Source organism: Mesoplodon densirostris, chromosome Y (assembly GCF_025265405.1).
Source record: "Mesoplodon densirostris isolate mMesDen1 chromosome Y, mMesDen1 primary haplotype, whole genome shotgun sequence".
Classification (NCBI taxonomy): domain Eukaryota; kingdom Metazoa; phylum Chordata; class Mammalia; order Artiodactyla; family Ziphiidae; genus Mesoplodon; species Mesoplodon densirostris.
Genome location: NC_082682.1, coordinates 10,281,579 through 10,298,029, shown reverse-complemented (window position 1 = coordinate 10,298,029; position 16,451 = coordinate 10,281,579). Strand labels below are relative to the sequence as shown.

At 45.4% G+C, this 16,451-nt stretch overlaps 1 pseudogene; it reads left to right on the top strand.

Moving 5' to 3' along the window:
- The first annotated feature begins 10,683 nt into the window (after window positions 1-10,683).
- The window catches only part of LOC132482905 (ubiquitin-like modifier-activating enzyme 1), a 36,710-nt pseudogene continuing 30,942 nt past the window's right edge, over window positions 10,684-16,451 (top strand).

Sequence of the window (16,451 nt, the reverse complement as noted above, 5' to 3'; positions counted from 1 at the left end):
GTGACAGTATCTAAGGTGGCAGTGCAAAATGGTGACAGAGCCCATGGTGACATTGCTTAATGTGATAGTACTTGCGGTGACACTGCGCATGGTGACACTGCCCACCGGGAAAGTGCTCTTGCTGACAGTGCTCACAGTGATAGTGCCAATGTTGGCAGTGCCCATCGTGAAAGTGCCCATGGTGACAGTTCTTATGGTGACAGTGGTCAGTGTGGCAGTGCTCATGGTGAAAGGGCCCATGGTGACAGAGCTCACGGTGACAGTGTCCATAGTTATAGTGTCCATGGTGACAGTACTAACAGTGAAATTGTCCACGGGGACACTGCCCATGGTGACAGTGCCCATGGTCACATCCCTCACGGTGATAGTGCTCACGGTGACAGTACCCATGGTGACAGTGACCATGTTGACAGTTCTAACGGTGATAGTGCCCATTATGACAGTGCTCATGGTGACAGTCCACATTGTGCCAGTGCCCAAGGTGACAGTTCTCACTGTGACAGTACCCAAAGTCACAATACTCATGGTGACAGTGCTCAGGCTGACAGTTCTCATGGTGATAGTGCCCATGGTGATACTGAGAATGTTCATGGTGCTTATGGTGACAGTGGTCATGGTTTCAGTACCCATGGTGATAATGCTGAAACTGACAGTGCCCTTGGTGATACTGCCCATGGTGAGCGTGCTCACGTTAATAGTGCCCATGGTGGAAGTTCCCATTGTGAAAGTGCTCATGATGACAGTGCCCATGGTAACAGTGACCACAGTGAGAACATTCATGGTGATAGTGACCATGGAGACAGGGCTCATTGTGACCGTCCGCGTTGTGCCAGTACCCATAGTGACAGTGCTCATGGTGACAGTACCCATGGTGACAGTGACCACGGTGAGAGTGCTCACGGTGGTAGTGCTCACAGTAATAGTGCTCATGGTGACAGTGCCGATGGTGACAGTGCTCACTGTGACAGTACCCATGGTGATAGTGCCCATGGTGAGAGACCGCACGTTGATAGTGCCCATGGTGGCAGTTCCCATTGTGAAAGTGCTCATGATTACATTGCCTATATTGGTAGCTCACTTGGTGACAGTGCTCACGGTTATAGTGACCATGGTAAGAGTGCAAATGGTGGGCGTGCCCATGGTGACAGTGCCCATGATGACAGTACACATGGTGACAGTTCTCACGGTGATAGTGCCCATGGTGACATTGCACATGGTGGCAGTGAAAAATGGTGACAGTGCCCATGTTGACAGTTGTCATGGTGACAGTGCACATGGTGACAACCCATGCAGACAGTACTTACGGTGACAGTACTAACGGTGACAGTTCTCATGGTCGCAGTACCCATGGTGACAGTGCTCACAGTGATAGTGCCCATGGTGACAGTGCCCATCGTGACACTGCCCATGATGACAGTGCCCATGGTGCCATTGCCTATGGTGACAGTGCTCATGGTAACAGTGCCCAAGGTGAAAGTGACCATGGTGAGAGTGCTTACAGTGGTACTGCCCATGGTGACAGGGCTCATGGTACCAGTCCACATTGTGCCAGTACCCATGGCGACAGTGCTCATGGTGACAGTGACCACAGTGAGAGTGCTCACGGTGATACTGCTCACGGTAATAGTGCTCATGGTTACAGTGCAAATGGTCACAATACCCATGATGACAGTACTCATGTGAAAATACCCATGGTGGCAGTTCTCATAGCGGCAGTTCTCATAGTGACAGTTCTCATGGTGACAGTGCAAATGGTAACAATACCCATGGTGACATTGCCCATGGTGGTAGTTCACCTGGTGACAGTGCTAAATAGTGACAGTGCACATGCTGACAGTGCTCATGGTGATAGTGCCCATGGTGACAATGCACACGTTGATAATGGGCATTGTTACAGTGTTCATGTTGACAGAGCCCAAGGTGGCAGTGGCCATGGTGACAGTGCCCACAATGACAGTGCCCATGGTGACAGTGCCAACATTGACAGTGTGCATGGTGACACTTCTCACGGTGACAGTGTCCATGGGGACAGTTAGCATGGTGAGATTTCTCATGGTGATAGTGCCCATTGTGACATTTCTCACAGTGACAATGCCCATGGTGCCAGTGCCCATAGAGACATTCCACATGGTCATATTTTTCATGGTGAATGTGCGTATCGTGATATTACCCATGGTGACACTGCACATGGTGGCAGTGCAAAAGGGTGACAGTGCCAATGGAGACATTGTTCATGGTGATTTTGCTTATGGTGATAGTCCTTACACTGAAAGTGAACATGATGACACTGCACGCAGTGTCAGTGTTCATGGTGACAGTGTTTATGGTGATAATTCCCATGGTGACAGTGTCAATGGTGACAGTGCCCATAGTCACAATTCTCATGGTGTAGTGCTCATAGTGACAGTGCCCATGGTGAAAATACCCAGGGTGACAGCACTCATGTTAACAGTGCTAAGGGTGATAGTGCCCATGGTGACAGTGCCCATGTTCAGAATTCTCACAGTGATAATGCCTATGGTTTGAGTACCTAGGGTTACAATGCCCATGGTGACAGTGCCCAAGGTGCCATGCCCATGGTGACAGTGCTCATCGTGACGGTGCTAACATTGGCAGTGCCATAAATAACAGTGCTCATTGTGGCAGTGATCATGGTGACCATGCTCATGGTGACAGTGCCCATGTTTAGAGTGTTTATGGTGATAGATGTCATGGTGTTTGTGCCCACGGGGACATTGCCCATGCTGACAAAGCCCATGTGATACTTCCCTTTGTGAAAGTGCCCATGGTGACAGCACTCAGTGTGACAAATCCCATGGTGACACTGCTCACGGTGACCCATTGTGACAGTGCCAATGGTGAGAGTGTCAATAGTGACAGTGCTCATGGTGCAACTGCCCATGGAGACATTGCCCATGGTGCTAGTGCTCTTGGTAACAACCCCACAGTGACAGTGCCAATGGTGATAGTCCCCATTTTGACAGTTCTTACATTGAATGTGACCATGGTGACAGTTCTCACGATGACAGAGCCTATGGTGATAATTCTAATATTGACCATGCTCACGGTAACTGCCCATGGTGATATTACCCAGGGTGACAGAGCTCATGGTAAAAGTGCTCATGGTGACAGTGCCCATGGTGACAGTACTTAAGGTGACAATTCCCATGCTAAGTGTGCTCATGGTAACAGTGCCCTTGGTGACAAACCCAGGGTGTCCTGCCCATGGTGACACTGCTCATGTGGACAGTGCCATAAGTGACTGTGCTCATTGTGTCAGTGCTCATGGTGACCATGCTCATGCTGACAGTGCCCATGGTTACAGTGCTTATGGTGATCGATGTCACGGTGGCTGTGCCCACAGTGACAGTGCCCACGTTGACAAAACCCATGGTGATACTTCCCACTGTGACAGTGCCCAAGATAACAATGCCCATGGTGAGAGTGATAACTGAGACTGTGTGCATGGTGACAGCACCCAGTGTGAAAACGCCCATTGTGAAAGTGCTCACAGTGACCATGCCAATACTGAGAGTGCTGATGGTGATAGTGCCAATAGAGAGAGTGCTCACGGTGACACAGCCCATGGTGACAGTGCCCATGGTGATATTGCTCATCGTGATAGTGCCCATGGTGAGAGTGCCCATGGTTACAGTGCTCATGGTAACATTGCCCATGGTGACAGTGCCCCTTGTGACAGTGCACACCATAAAAGTGCCCATGGTGGCTGTGCCCATGGTGACAGTTCTTATCATGATAGTGCTCATGGTAGCAGTGTTTATGGAAATAGTGCTCACGGTGGCAGTGCTCACAATGAGAGTGCCAAAGGGGAGAATACTGACTGTGACAGTGCCCATGGTAACTTTTCTCTCTGTGACAGTGCCCTTGGGGAGAGTTAGCACGGTGAGATTTCTCACAATAAGATCTGTCGCCATGGGCATGGCCACCATAGGCACTCTCACAGCGTGCACTGTCACCAGGGGCACTGACACTATGGGCACTGTCACCATGAGCACTGTAACCATGGGCACTCTCAACATGGGCACTATCACTATGAGCAATATCACTATGGGCACTGTCACTATTTTGCACTGCCACCAGATGCACCATGACCATGTGCATTGTCACCATGGGCAGTGTCAACATCGGTAGTCTCACCATGGGCACTGCCACCATGAACACTGTCACCAAGAGCACTGTCACCATGAGCACTGCCACCATGAGCACTGTCACGATGTGCACTATCACCGTGAGCATGATTACCATTGGCACTCTTACAATGCCCAGTGTCACCATCGGTACTGTCCCCATGGGAACTGTCACCAAAAGCACTCTCACCATGAGCACTGCCTCCTTGGGAACTCCTATTTTGAGAACAATCACCATGAGAACTGTCGCTATGAGACCTGTCACCATGGGTATTGTCACCCTTTGCACTGTCACCATGAGCACTATTACCGTGAGCACTATCACCGTGGTCACTGTCACCATGAGCACTGTCCCCATGGGTACTGGTAAAATGCGGTCTGGCACCATGAGCCCTGTCACCATGGGCACTATCACTGTGAGCACTCTCACCATGGTCACTGTCACCATGGGCACTGTTACCATGAGCACTGTCACCAAAGGCAATGGCGCCGTGGGCACTGTCACCATGGGCACTGTCATCATGGGCAGTGTCACCAAGGGGACTATCACTGTGAGGACTGTACCATGGGTTCTGAAACCATGAGAACTGTCACCGTGAGTACTGTCTGCATAAGTTGTCACCGTGTGCACTGTCACCATGAGAACAGTCAAAATGGGCACTGTTACCATTTTTCACTGCCACCATGTGCAATGTCACCATGGGCACTATCACCTTGAGAACTGTCACCATGAGTACTGTCATCATGGGCACGGCCACCATGTGCACTCTTACCTTGGTCACTATCACCGTGAGAACTGTCAACATGGGAACTACCAACATTGGCATTGTCATCATAGGACTTTCACAATGGGAACTGCCACCATGGGCACTATCAACATGCGGATACTCACAATGGGCACTATCACAATGGGCACTGTCACCGTGAGCACTGTCACCATTGGCACTGTCACCATGAGCACTATTACTGTGAGCACTACCACCATGAGCACTCTCACCATGGTCACTGTCAACATGGGCACTGTCAGCATGAGCACTGTCACTATGGGTACTGGCACAATGCGGACTGTCACAATGAGTCCTGTCACCATGGACACTATCACCATGAGCACTCTCACTGTGGTCACTGTTACCATGGGTACTGTCACTGTGAGCACTGTCACCATAGGCATTGTCATCATGGGAATTGTCACCATAGGCAGTGTCACCATGGACACTGCCACCATGGGCACTATCACTGTGAGAACTGTAACCATGAGTACTGTTACCATGAGCACTGTCAGCATGGGTTGTCACCGTGTGCACTGTCACCATGAGAACTGTCAGCATGGGCACTGTCACCAAGGGCACAGCCACCATGTGCACTGTTACCATGGTCACTATCACCGTGAGCACTGTCACCATGGTAACTACCAACATCGGCACTGTCATCATGAACACTTTCACAATGGGAACTGCCACCATGGGCACTATTATCATGAGCACACTCACCATGGGCAGTATCACCAAGTGCACTGTCAGTTTCAGCACTATCACCATGGGTAATGAAACCATGATCACTGTCACCATAAGCACTGTCACCATTCTCAGTATCACCATGTGCACTGTCACCATGGGCACTATCACCATGAGAACTGTCAGCCTGGGCACTGTCACCATGGGTATTGTGACTTTGGGCACTTTCACCGTGAGAACTGTCACCTTGGGCACTGGCACAATGTGGACTGTCACTATGAACAATGTCATCATGTGCACAATCACTGTTAGAACTGTCATCGTGGTCACTGTCACCATGTGCACTGTCACCATGAGCACTATCAGCATGAGGGTTGTGACCATGGGCACTGTCACCATGGGCAGTGTTCCCATGGACAATTTCACTGTTAGTACTGTCACCATGGACACTATAACTATGGGCACTGTCTCCGTGAGCTCTGTCACCATGGGTACTTTCAACATGAGCACTGCCACTCTGACCGCTCTCACCATAAGAGCTGTCACCATGGGCACTTTCATGATAGGCACTTCCACCATTGACACTATCACCATGAGCACTGTCAACAAGTGCACAGTCACGGTGGGCATTGTCACTGTGCGCACTATCACCGCAAGGAATATCACATTAAGCAATATCACTATGGGCACTGTCACCATTTTGCACTGCCACCATGTGCATTATCACCTTAGGCACTGTCACCATGAGCACTTTATCACTGAGTACTGTCACCATGGGTTATTTCACCGTGGTGAAATGTCACCGTGAGAATTATCACCATAAGCAATGCCATGATGGGGCCATGGGTCTTGTCACTATGAGCACTGAAACAATGGGCACCATCACCTTGAGAAATCTCACCATGCTAACTGTCCCCAAGGGCACTGTCACAGAGAGAAATGTCATCATGGGCTCTGTCACAGTCAGTATTCTCACCATTGGCACTCTCATTGTGGGCACTGTCACCGTAAGCACTATTAACATGAACACTGCTACCGTGAGCACTATCATGATAAGAACTGTCACCATGGGCATGGCCACCACGTGCACTCTCACGGTGTTCACTGTCACCAGGGGCACTATCACCATGGGCACTATCACCTTGAGCAATAACACCATGGGCACTGTCACTATTTTGCACTGCCACCAGATGCATCTTGACCATGTGCACTGCCACCATGAGAACTGTCACAAGAACTGTCACTATAAGAACTGCCACTGTGGGCACTTTCACCATGATTACTCTCACCATGGGTATTGTCACCTTGGGTACTGTCACCGTGAGTACTATCACCGTGAGCACTATCACCCTGAGCACTGTCACCACGGGCAGAGCCTCAATGCAGACTGTCACCATGAACACTGTCACCATGGGCACTGTCACTTTGGGCACTGGCACAATGTGGACTTTCACCATAAGCACTGTCATCATGGGCACAATCACTGTTAGAACAGTCACCGTCACCAATGTCAAAATGGGAACTGTAACCGTGAGCACATTCACCGTGAGGGTTGTGACCATGGGCACTGTCACCATGGGCAGTGTCCCCATGGACAATTTCACTGTTAGTACTGTCCCCATGGACACTATAACTATGGGCACTGTCACCGTGAGCTCTGTCACCATGGGCACTTTCACCATGAGCACTGCCACTCTGACCACTCTCACCATAAGAGATGTCACCATGGGCACTTTCACGATGGGCACTTCCAACAGTGGCAGTATCACTGTGAGCACTGTCAACAAGTGCACTGTCATGGTGGGCAGTGTCACCATGTGCACTATCCCCACAAGAACTATCACATTAAGCAATGTCACAATGGGCACTGTCACCATTTGCACTGCCACCATGTGCACTATCACCTTAGGCACTGTCACCATGAGCATTTTATCACTGAATAATGTCACCATGGGTAATATCAACATGGGCACTGTCACCGTGAGAACTATCACCATGAGCAATGCCATGATGGGCACTGGAGCCCTGGGTCTTGTCACTATGAGCACTGAAACAATGGGCTCTATCACCGTGAGAAATCTCACCATGCTAACTCTCCCCAAGGGCACTATCACAGAGAGAAAAGTCACCATTGGAACTGTCACAGTCAGTATTCTCACCTTTGGCACTCTGATTGTGGGCACTGCCACCCTGAGCACTATTATCATGAACACTGCTACTGTGAGCACTATCATGATAAGAACTGTCACCATGGGCATGGCCACCATGCGCATTCTCACGGTGTGCACTGTCACCAGGGGCACTGTCACCATGGACACTGTCACCATGAGCACTGTAACCTTGGGCACTCTCACCATGGGCACTATCACCATGGGTAATGTTTTAATGGGCACTTTCCAGGTGAGCACTTTCACCATGGGCACTGTCCTCATGGGCAATGTCAACATGGGCCCTGTCACCGTGAGAACTGTCACCATGGGCACTGTCACTTTCGGCACTGTCCATGAGCACTGTCACTGTGGGCACTGCCACCGTGAGCATTATTATGATGAACATTGCTACTGTGAGCAATATCATCATAAATACTGTCACCATGGGCACTGTCCCTATTGGCACGGTCACCATGTGCATACTCATGGTGTGCACTGTCACCAGGGGCACTGCCACCATGGGCAGTGTCACCATGAGCACTGTAACCATGGGCACTCTCACCATGGGCACTGACATCTTGGGCAGTGTCACCGTGGGCTCTGTCACCGTGGGCACTGTCAGAATGGGAAGTATCACCATGGGCTTTGTGAGTGTGGGCACTGTCACCGTAGGCACAGCCACCGTGATATCTTTCACCATAAGCACTGTAACCATGGGCACTGTCACCATAAGCACGGTCACCATGAGTACTGCCACAATGAGCACTATAACCATGGGCAATGTCTCCATGGGCAGTTTCACCATGAGCACTGTCACTATTGGCACTGTCACCATTGGCAAGGTCACCATTTGCCCTGTCACCATGGGCCTTGTCACCATGGGCACTGTTAGGGTGGGTTCTGTCACAATAGGAAGTATCACCATGGGCTTTGTCAGCGTGGGCACTGTCCCCGTGGGCACTGACACCGTGACATCTATCACCATAAACACTGTATACAAGGGCACTGTCACCATGAGCATGGTTACCATGAGCCCTGCCACAATGAGCACTGTTATTTATGGCACTGCCAACATGAGCACAGTCACCATGTGCACTGTCACCATGGGCATGACCCCATGGGCACTGTCACCATGGGCATTGTCACCCTAGGTACTCTCATCATAGGTATTATCACTGTGAGAAATGTGAACATGGACAATGTCACCATGGGCACTGTCACCATGGGCATTCTCACCATGAGTACTGTCACCCTGGGCATTTTCACTTTGGGCACTGTCACTGTGAGTACTACACCATGAGATTTGTGACTATGGGCACTGTCACCATGGACACTCTCATAATGGGAACTATCACCGTGAACACTGTCACCATGAACACTGTCACTCTGTGCAGTGTCACCATGCACACTGTGAACGTAGGACTATCAATGTAAGCAAATTCACCATGAGCAGTGTCACCATGGGCACTGTCACCATTTTGCACTGCCACCATGTGCAGTGTCAAGATGGGTAATATCACTATAGGCACATTCACCGTGAGAAATGTGACCGTGTGGAATGTCTCTATGGGCCCTGGCACCATGGGCATTGTCACTGTGAGCATTGTCACAAAGGGCACTATCACGGTGACAAATCTCACTATGCTAACTGTCCCCATGGGCACTGTCACCGTTAGAAGTGTCAGCATGGGCACTGTCACTGTCGGCACTTTCACCATGGGCACTGTCATTGTGGGCACTGTCACCATGGTCACTGCCACCTTGGGCTCTGTCACCATGAACACTGTAACAATGTCCATTATCACCGTGTGTACTGTCACCATAGGCACTATCACCATGAGCACTGTCAGCATGTGCCTTGTCACTATTTAGCACTGTCACCAGGTGAACTACCACCAGGGGCACTGTCACGATGTGCACTATCACTGTGAGCACAGTTACGATGAGCACTGTAACAATGCACAATGTCACCATCGGTACTGTCCCCATGGGAACTGCCACCAAGTGCAATGTCTCCATTAGCACTGTCACCACGAGCACTGCCTCCTTGGGAACTGCTTTTATGAGCACTGTCACCAGGAGCACTGTCACGATGGGAACTGCCACCATGGGTATTTTCAACATGAGTACTGTCACCATGGGTATTGTCACCATTTTCACTGTCACCAAGAGCACTATTACCATGAGCACTATCACCGTGAGCACTCTCACTGTGGTCACTGTCACCATGAGCACTCTTGCCCTGGGTACTGGCACAATTCGGACTGACACCATGAGCCCTGTCACGATGGGCAATATCACTGTGAGCACTCTCACCATGGGCACTGTTACCATGAGCACTGTCACCATAGACGATGGTGCCGTGGGCAGTGTCACCATGGGTACTGTCATCATGGGCACTGCCACCATGTGCACTATCACTGTGAGCACTGTCACCATGGATACTGCAACCATGAGAAATATCACCGTGAGTACTGTCTGCATGGGTTGTCACCGTGTGCACTGTCAACATTGGCACTGTCACAATTTTTCACTGCCACCATGTGCAATGTCATCATGGGCACTATCACCGTGAGAATTGTCACCATGAGTACTGTCATCATGGGCACTGTCACCAAGGGCACGGCCACCACGTGCACTGTTACCATGGTCACTATCACCATGAACACTGTCACCATGGGAACTACCAACATGGGCAATGTCATCATGAGCACTTTCAGAATGGGAACTGCCACCATGGGCACTATCAATGGGCGGACTCTCACCATGAGCACTATCACCATGGGCACTGTCACCATGAGCACTGTCACCATTGGCACTGTCACCATGAACACTATTACTGTGAGCACTAGCACCGTGAGCACTCTCACCGTGGTCACTGTCACCATGGGCACTGTCACTATGAGCACTGTCACTATGGGAACTGGCACCATGCCGACTGTCACAATGAGCCCTGCCACCATGGACACTATCACCATGAGCACTCTCACCGTGGTCACTGTTACCATGGGTACTGTCACTGTGAGCACTGTTACCATAGGCAATGTCACCATAGGCACTGTCTCCATGTGCACCGTCATCATGGGCATGGTCACTGTGGGCAGTGTCACCGTGGGCACTGCCACCATGGGCACTATCACTGTGAGCTTGTTTACAAAAACAAGTTTGGGCACGTTCTTTACCTTATTATGTCAGTCGTGTAAGGTCACATTCTAACTTGCCTGGAAGCATATGTGAAGGTAATCGCCAAGCTGACCTTTTGACACGAATTGACGCTTTCCCTTGTATTGAGGAGGCACAAGCTTCACATAATTTGCATCATCATAATTCTGCAGCTCTGTGATGTCAATTTCAACTGCCCCAGGAGATAGCCAGATCTATAATTAAAAATTGTCCACATTGTCCAATTTATTCATCCAGTTTGCACATGGGGGTCAACCCTAGAGGATTATTACCTAATATGTTATGGCAAATGGATGTAACTCATGTGCCAACTTTTGGAAAGCTATCTTATGTACATGTTTCTGTGGATACCTATTCTCATGTAATTCTTGCCTCAGCAAGAACCGGAGAAGCTTTTAAGGATGTTATGCAACACTTATTTTTCTGTTTTGCCTTTCTAGGCATTCCAAAAGCTCTAAAAACTGATAACGCTCCTGCCTACGTTTCTAAGGCTTTTAAAGACTTTTGTGAAAAATTTAATATTTCCCATTCTACGGGAATCCCCTATAATCCTCAGGGTCATGCAATAGTGGAAAGAGCCCATCATACTTTAAAAGTTCAAATTACAAAATTACAGCAAGGGGAATTCAAGTACAGTTCTCCACACTACATTCTTCAACACACACTATTTGTATTAAATAATTTGAAGACTGATTCACAAGGTAATACTGCCATGATGAGACATTGGAATCCCGATATTAATAAACCTAAACCTAGGGTGAAATGTAAGGATCTGCTCACTCGTCAATGGAAAGGACCTGATATATTCTAACCAGCGGCAGAGGCTATGCTTGTGTATTTCCACAGGACGCTGACTCACCGTTGTGAGTGCCTGACAGTCTCATCAGACATGTCGGGCCCTCTGACCCCTCCTAACCACTTTCCAGTCAGGCACAAGCCACCAGAGCCGGAGACGTCAGCTGATGAATCACCATCAGCTAATGAACCGCTGCTGCAGCAGATACAAAACCTCACCATTGGAGAGAGACCAATTCTTTGTCTGCCACGTCCACACCCAAGACCTCGCAAGAGACAGGCCATCTCTACGAGAACTTCGAATCCACCAACTTGAGGTCAGATTAAATGACATGCTGATGACACCGAGAATGTGGTAACAGACCAGGGAGCTACCTTAACACCTGGAAATCTTGTTGTTGCTATGCTTGCTATATTGGCCTGCCAGGTAACTAGGGGAAATGCTTTGGGTAAATCTTATTGGACTTATCTCCCTGATCCACCGATTTTACAAACTGTAGCCTGGGATAATGAGGGTATACCAGTGTCTACTACTATGCCCAGGTTAATGGGAGGAGCCATAAGCTCCTATCCATATAATAAATTTAAAACAAATAATAATTTTACTTTTCATGGAAAATCAGCATTCCACCCTATATGTTTTATATTTCCATTAATTAATAATTCAGTAGCCTCTCGTAAGGATGTATGTATACTGTTTTTCTTAAAGGACAGCTTACTGCTTCTCCTTCGAGTCAATCTAATAAGAGACTTCTTTGGTCTTTGATTTATCTAGCACCTGGAGAAGATCCAACTTATAATCAACCTTCCTCTCATCGTTAAAATTTCCTCCTTGTAATCCTCCTTATGGTATTCATACAGGAGTACAATCATCTATATTACAATCTCCGGAAGACCAATTGGATAGTAACTGGGATGCTGTAGATACCAATATCAAATTTCCTACATGGAATTAATGTATATATTCTTCAAGAATAGATATTCCCATACAGGATACCACAAAAATATGTGCATGACTGAGTAATCCTGATCCATCTTCTGATGATCTTATTTACAACATCATGCACGTTATGATTTCAATTATGTATATTCAGAAATGGAATTGCTAGGTTATATGGTGGTATTATTTTTAGTATTTTGAGGAACATCCAAATTATTTTCCATAGTGGTTGTACTAAGTTACATTCCCACCAAAAGTCTGTAAGTGTTCCCTGTTTTCTACATGCTTGACTACACTTTTATGTCTTTTCTTTTTCATAATAACCACTATGAAATGTGTGAGTTGATATTTCATTGTGGTTTTAGTTTGCATTTATCTTACTATTAAAGATGTTGAGCAAATGTTCATGTGTCGGTTGGTAATTTGTATGTCTCCTATGAGGGGAATATATCTGCTAAGATCTTCAGGCCACGTTTTAATTAGATTATTCAACTTTTTTAAAAAAAACTGAGTCTTTTTATGTTTCGACATTAGTCCTGTAGCTGTCATGTTGTTGGCAAATATTTTCTCCCATTCCATAGGAGAATTCCTATGCCTCCTGTTCCATTCCCTCTTCACTCTTTTCAAGATTCTTTTTGTGAAGAGTCTTTTATATTTGATGTTTTCACACATGTTGATTTTTCCTTTTGTTCCTTCTACTTTTGGTATCATATCCAAAAGAATCATTGCTGGCACAATGCCTTGGAGATTGTTTTTTCTGTTTAATTCTAAGGATTTTTTGATTTCTGTTCACGTGGTGTTAATTTTTGAGTCGTCTAAGATGGATGATCAATTTTATTCTTTTCCATGTGGATATCCAGCTTTTCCAACACTACTTAGTGTAAAGTCTATTTTTACTCCATTGTTTATTCTTGTCGTCCTTGTCAAGTGTTAGTTGACTGGACATGGCTGAGTTTATTTCTGGGCTGTCAGTCCTATTCTATTGGTATATTGTCTGTTTTTATTCTAATTTCACTTTATTTTGATTACCATAACTTTGTATAATATTGTGAAACCAGGAAGTGAGTTGCATCCAGCTTTGTTTATCTTGCTGAAAATTGCCTTGTCCATTATCAGTATCCTTTGTTGTTTCGTACAATTTTTAGGATTATTATTCTATTTCTAGGAAAATTGCCGTTGAAATGTTGATTGCGATGCCATTGAAACTATAGATAGCTTGAGTTAGCATGAACATTTTAACAGTATTCATTCTTTCAATTTAGAAATATGGGATACTTTTCTATTTACTTGTGTCTTCTTCAGTTTTTGTAAATGTCATATTTTTAGATGTACAGATGGTTTTTTCTCCTTGCTCAAATGTATTCCTAACATTTTATTGTTTTAGGTGCTGCTGTAAATGGAAGTGTTTTTATATTTTTCTGTCAGCTACTTTCTTGTTAATGTATAGAAGTGCAGCTAATTTTGTATTTTTATTTCAAATCCAACAAAATTACTGAATTCATGTATTAGTTCTAACAGTTTCATTGGGTTTTGGTGGAGTCTTTAGGATTTCCTGCATACAGAATATGTCATCTTCAAACAGAGACATTTTTAATTCTTCCTTTCCACTTTGGATCCCTTTCATTTCTTTTCCGTGCCTAATGGTTCTGGCTAGGGATTCTAATATTATGTTGAATAGGAGTGGTGATAGTGAGTATTTTTTATTTGTTCCTGTCTTAGAGGAAAAGTTTTCAGCTTTTCACCATGAATATGGTGTTAGCTGTGGGCTTGATAATATATAATCTTTATTACTTTTAAAATGTTTCTTCTCTCCCCAGGTAGTTGAAAGCTTTAATCACGAAAATTTAGAAAATTCTTTCAAACATTTCTTCTGCATGCTATTCGTGTCGTAAATTAAATTTTTTGATTTAAAAATGTTAACTGCCCTTGCATCCCCAGGAATTATCCCACCTTAGCATGTTGAACATTTTAGTGTGTTATTGAATTTGGTTTGCTAGAATTTTGTTGAGAATTTTTGCATCTATATGTACAAGGATATTAGCCTGTAAGTTCTTTGCTTTTTGTTTGTTTTGTGTTCCCTTCTTATTTCTTTATGTGGCTTTTTTAATCAGGAAAATCTTGGTTTTATAAAATGAGTTTGGAAATGTTTCCTCTTTTTTAGTTATTTGGCAGAGTTTGGGAAGGACTGGCAATAAATCTTCATTAAATGTTCAGTAGAATTCACCAGTGAAACTAACTGATCCTGTGCTTCTCTTTGTTGGGAGAGTTTTGAATACTGCTTCAATTTCCTAAGTCATTATTTGTATGATCAGGATATTTCTTCTTTGTTTTTTGCTTCTTCTTGATCGTCTTGCTATGTTTTATATAGGAGTTTTTGGAGATTTATCCATTTTTGTGACCCAGATTTTTAGCATTCTTTATAACGATTTGTATGCTATGGTGTCAGTTGCAATTTCTCCTCTTTCCGTTAAAGTTTTATTTATTAAGCTCTTTTTTTCTCTTTGTTAGTCTCGCTAAATCTTGTCAATTTTATTATCCTTTCCAAATACCAACACATGGATTCCGTTTTTCGTAATTATCTGATACTTGTTTTATTCATTTCCATTTGAATCTTTCTTATTTTTTCCTTTTATTCCTGGTGCTTAATTTGTTCATTTTTCCTAGTCCTTCATGTATAAGATCATTTAGATCATTTTTTAGATCATTTTAGATCATTCTTTTCTCTTTTAGAAGAATCTATGATTGCTAAAATTAACTCATCCATTGACTGATTTTTCTACATTCCAAACGTTTTGGTATGTTGTCATTTTCGTTTATCTGAAGGTAGTTTCAGATTTCCCTTTTGACTTCTTCCTTGACCCACATATATTTCCAGTGTGTGTTGTACAATTTTACATACAAGGGATTTTTTCTTTTTCTATTGTTATTGATTCCTAGCTTCATAACATAATGATCAAAAAAGATGCTTTATGTGATTCTGATCTTCTTAAATTTGTTAACGCTTGCTTTATGTTTCAAGACAGTGTCCATTCTGGGAAATGTTCCTTCAGCACTTAAGCAGAATATGGATTTTGGTACTGTTGAATGGAAGTTTTCTATAAGTTTATTAGGTACATTCTGTTTCTTTATTAATATTCTAAGGTAGAAAGTGGGATAATATAGTCACTTACTATTATTTGTTTTATTGTTGATTTATCCTCTCAGATCTGTTTTTTTTTTTGGGGGGGGTGGTGGTATGCGGGTCTCTCACTGTTGTGGCGTCTCCCGCTGTGGAGCACAGGCTCCGGACGCGCAGGCTCAGCGGCCATGGCTCACGGGTCCAGCCGCTCCACGGCATGTGGGGTCTTCCCGGACCCAGGCATGAAGGCGTGTCCCCTGCACGGCAGGTGGACCCTCAAGCACTGCACCAACAGGGAAGGCCCCTATCAGATCTCTTAATAGTTGATTTAAATATTTGTTTAATCCTGCAACGTTCAGTACATATATATTTACAATTATTATTTCCTCTTGATAAATTGATCCATTATCATTGTATACTGACCTTCTTTATCACTTGAGAACTACTTTGACTGAAAGTCTGTATTACCTGAGATTGGGAGATCAAGTCCTGTACTTGTTTGGAAACTGTTTGGACTTTCAGTTTCTATTCCATCACCTTCAGCTTATGTGTGTCCTTAATGATAAAATGGTTCTTTTACACAGCATATTGTTTTTTTTATCATTTATATGGCAATATAATTGTTTTACACTGTTGTGTTAGTTTCTGCTGTATAATAAAGTG